Raw genomic sequence first — 5,327 nt, forward strand, 5'->3', positions numbered from 1 at the left:
TGTCCTGGTCATTCTCCCTACAGCGGGTGTATGTAGTTTACTGGGTCAATTCCTACAGCGGGTTATGTAGTTGTCCTGGTCATTCCTACACGAGGTTATGTAGTGTGTCCTGGTCATCTCCTACAGCGGTTTGTAGTTTCCTGGTCATTCCTACAGCGGGTTATGTAGTTGTCCTGGTCATTCTACAGCGGGTATTAGTAGTTGTCCTGGTCATTCCTACAGCGGGTTATGTAGTTGTCCTGGTCATTCCTACAGCGGGTTATGTAGTTGTCCTGGTCATTCCTACAGCGGGTTATGTAATGTGTGTCTGGTCATTCCTACAGCGGGTATGTAGTTGTCCTGGTCATTCCTACAGCGGTTTATGTAGTTGTCCTGGCATTCTACGGGTTATGTAGTTGTCCTGGTCATTCCTACAGCGGGTTATGTAGTTGTCCTGGTCATTCCTACAGCGGGTTATGTAGTTGTCCTGGTCATTCCTACAGCGGGTTATGTAAGTTTGTCTTGCTGGTCATTCCTACAGCGCGGTTATGTAGTTGTCCTGGTCATTCCTACAGTAGGTTATGTAGTTGTCCTGGTCATCCTACAGTAGGTTATGTAGTTGTCCTGGTCATTCCTACAGCAGGTTATGTAGTTGTCCTGGTCATTCCTACAGCGGGTTATGTAGTTGTCCTGGTCATTCCTACAGGGTTATGTAGTTGTCCTGGTCATTCCTACAGGCGGTTATGTAGTTGTCCTGGTCATCCTACAGCGGTTATGTAGTTGTCCTGGTCATTCCTACAGCGGGTTATGTAGTTGTCCTGGTATTCCTACGAGTTTGTCCTGTCATTCTACAGCGGGTTATGTAGGGTCCTGGTCATTCCTACAGCGGGTTATGTAGTTGTCCTGGTCATTCCTACAGTGGGTTATGTAGTTGTTCCTGGTCATTCCTACAGCGGGTATGTAGTTGTCCTGGTCATCCTACACGGGTTATGTAGTTGTCCTGGTCATTCCTACAGCGGGTATGTAGTGTCCTGGTCATTCCTACAGCAGGTTTTATGTATTGTCCGTCATCTACAGTGGGTTATGTAGTTGTCCTGGTCATTCCTACAGTAGGTTATGTAGTTGTCCTGGTCATTCCTACAGAGTTATGTAGTGTCCTGGTGCATTGTAAGCGGGTTATGTAGTTGTCTGTCTTCCTACATTCCGGTCATTCCTACAGTAGGTTATGTATGTGACACCTGGTGTTGAAAGTTTAGTTCATTCAAAGTAGGGATGTCTACCATCACTGTTCTGGTGCGGGTCCTATGTGTCCCAATAATATCTCCTTTCATTCACTACTTCCCACAAATCTTAAGTATTTGGATTGGTGGAGGCATTGAGCTTGTCACTAGTGGGAGTTTCCACCATATTTCTTACACAGTAAATTTCCTTTCAAATCAGTGAAAGGAAACTGAAAAGTGCACACTTAGGGAAGGAAGGAGAGATGATTAGGAAGAGGTCATAGAGAGGTTGGAGAAGGTGAACGAAGGTGCTTTGCAACATTCTTTGTAAACAGGTAAATAACTAACAGTGATACGCTACCTACAGACCCTTCCCTACAATGCAGAGAGATTGATACATTTGTAAAATTTTATAATTGAAAATAATAATAAAAAAATAACTAACACTGTGGTAACAAATTGGCTATATACACACGGGGTACCAGTTAGCTAGACAGAAGAACACGGTCGTGAGAGTAACTTCAACCACTGCATGGACATATCCCAATCTCAATGAATCACCTTCAGGTTATAATTATACAGCCTCAATAGGGTGCCAAACAAAAAACCATCATCTACCCGGCGCCGGCCACATCATCTACCCGGCGCGGCCACATGTCATACCGGCGCCGGCCACATCATCTAGCCGGCGCCGGCCACATCATCTAGCCGGCGCCGGCCACATCATCTACGCGGCGCCGGCCATCATAGTCTCCCGGCAACGTCTCATCATCTACCGGCAACGTCTACATTATCCACCGGCAACGTCTACATTATCCCACCTCACCGGCAACGTCTACATATATCTACCGGCAACGTCTACATTACTCTACCCGGCTATGTCTACATTATCTACCCGGCAACGTCTACATTATCTACCCGGCATGTCTACATTATCACCTGCAACTCTTACCTAGCGACCTCATTTATGCGATTTATCGACCTGGCAATGTCTACATTATCTGTTCAACAATGTTTCAGAACGTTGGGGAATGGTCTCCGCTCTACCTAGACATTACCATATGTATTCTACACATTACCATATGTATTCTACACATTACCATATGTATCTACACATTACCATATCTATCCTAACATACCATATCTATCCTAACTAATCCTATCTATCCCACACATTACCATATCTATCCTACACCATATCTATCCTATACATTACCATATCTATCCTACACCAATCTATCCTACACATTACCATATTATCCTATACATTACCATATCTTATCCTATCACATTACCATATCGATCCTACACCATATCTATTCTACACATTACCATATCTATCCTATACATTACCATATCTATCCACACCATATCTATCCTATACATTACCATATCTATCCTACACATACCACTATATATCCTACACCATATCTATCCTACACATTACCATATCTATCCTACACCATATCTATCCTACCACCATATCTACTCTACACATTACCATATCATATCTATCCTACACATTACCATATCTATCCTATACATTACCATATCTACTCTACACATTACCATAACTATTGTACATCATACATTCCTATCTGAAAGCTCTAGCATCCTCCCATCTCAGAGGGGGCTTGGCCAGTGGCCCAGATGGAACACTCACTGCTGGCGGTGCCATGGTGACAGATGACCGACAGAAGGTCGTAGGAGGTGGTGTGGGCGGAGCTATCCTTGGCCAGGAAGGGCTGCAGGTCCAGGCCCTCCAATGGGAAGGAGACGTGAGTCCCGATCTTAGTGGAGAACATTAGCTCGTGTCTAAACCGCTTCAGGTGGATGCACAAGATCTGGAAGGGATGACAAATCATTTAATATTCAACTGTGCTGCCTGGTTCAGTAGTTGTGACATAACTTGATGGCTTTTCTAATGCGGTGAAGCGCTCACCTCTGGTACACTCTGAACTTTACAGAATTTCACTCCGTTACGTAATCTAGGAGAATTTAAAAAAGCACAGTCTTTATTCATGTAGAAGTTTCACTTCCGTCATCTAACATATTTTAAAAGTCTCCTTTTTAAAGTCAGAGTTGTGAGGTACTCACTTCTTGCATTTCTCACAGCTGTACATGTTGTCTCCTTTCAGCTCGTCCCGGGCAAAGAAGGCAGCCAGACAGTCCTGTAGGGTCACCACAGGTCCCCAGAACCAGCTGGAACACATCATCACAGTTTAACCATTAACAGAATAGACAACTGACAGAACTTATCAGCTTTAACCAAGGAATATCCTTCTTTTTCTGGTCGAGTCACATGCTCAGGAAAAACTGTTGACCCCTATATGTTGACCCCTATACTACACACTTGTGTCAGCAGACTATCCCCTATGACCTATAACCCCTATACGTTGACCCCTATACTACACACTTGTGTCAGCAGACTATCCCCTATGACCTATAACCCCTATACGTTGACCCCTATACGTTGACCCCTATACTACACACTTGTGTCAGCAGACTATCCCCTATGAGCTATAACCCCTATACGTTGACCCCTATACGTTGACCCCCACTCAACACACTCTGGGCTCTATTTTCGGCTGGCGTTAAGGTGGAGCTAGTGTCAAATGCTCTTTGGCAATTTCAACTTGTAAAAGCCAGCGCTCTGCTTTTCTCAAACCCTAGCGACAGGGCTGGTAATTTACCTGTCTTATAATCAGCTCGCTAGCGCTGAGACAGGAGGGGTGGAAATATTTTAGGTGTCCTCACAAACGTGCTCCAATGTGCCAATTTCAAGCAACTCTACTGGTGATATTTAAGACTCACTAAATGCTGGTCTTAGCGGTAACGCAAATCGGTTATGGCACCAATTAGTCAGTGGCGGCGCACAGTATTTTATTTAACATTTAATTAACCTTTATTTAACTAGGCAAGTCAGTTAAGAACAAATCTTAATTTACAATGACGGCCTGCCCCGGCCAAACCTGGACGACGCTGAGTTAATTGTGCTCCGCGCTACGGGAATCCCAATCACGGCTGGTTGTGATACAGCCTGGAATCGAACCAGGGTCTGTAGTGACACCTCTAACACTGAGATGCTGCGCCACTTGGGAGCCTAATCAGTAGTCTATAAACAATGTTTATTTCAAATATCACGAGCAGCAAAACAGTCAGACATTCCCCCTTTTTTCTTTATATTGGACATTATTTTTTGTTCTTACAGCTTCTGTGAAAAATGTGGACTTATTTGGCCTATGTGCGATGCCCACTGAACGAAAGGAGTCAGTGACTGTAGGAAGTCTGTTGAGGAACATCAAGTTATTACAAAATTTCCTTTATCCTTGTACACTTTCATCTGTTGGACCCGACTGTCAAATAGCGGGGAATCCGGATCGCTGTCCTTGGTGCTGAACCCGTTTGTAGCCTAGACTAGACAGTGGAGGCTGCTGAGGGGAGGACGGCTCATAATAAGGTCTGGAACGGAGCGAATGGAATGGCATCAAACACCTGGAAACCATGGAAACCATGTGTTTGATGTATCTGACACCATTCCGCTTCAGCCATTACCACGAACCCGTCCTCCCCAATTAAAGTGCCACCAACCTCCTATGCTATACTATTAGCCTGATCATGTGTTTACCTTTCACATGGCAAAGTCACTAACATAATTCCTTTCACACTAACAAAGTCACCATATCAGGCGATGGTAGGCTAATCTTATTTTAATGTTTTGGGCAATGTCCAATTGTCCATGGCTTGAACATGCAGTGTATTTTCTAAAATGCGAATGTGTATAAAACTAATATTTCCATGTTAAAGCCAATAACATAAAACAGTTCACTGGCTACATGGTTGTTAAAGCGAGGCCTATTGTAGGGTGAGTGAATAGCATTTAATAAACTATATTCAGTGATCAGGATTAAACATCCATGCCTCCTGCCACAGCCCTTAGACCAACTTGGGGACACCGCCTTATCCTCACGGAACGAGACATGGCATTTATCATATCATGTTCCTGACCCCATCCTATGTAGAAAAAAATATAGTTGTTGGTTTCAAAACATTTAATGATTTTTAAATCAAATTAATCAACAAAAAACGATCAAAACGTATTAAAAAAGGTTCATGGTGACAACGTAC

This window comes from Salvelinus sp. IW2-2015, unplaced genomic scaffold, assembly GCF_002910315.2.
Source record: "Salvelinus sp. IW2-2015 unplaced genomic scaffold, ASM291031v2 Un_scaffold3044, whole genome shotgun sequence".
Lineage (NCBI taxonomy): Eukaryota > Metazoa > Chordata > Actinopteri > Salmoniformes > Salmonidae > Salvelinus > Salvelinus sp. IW2-2015.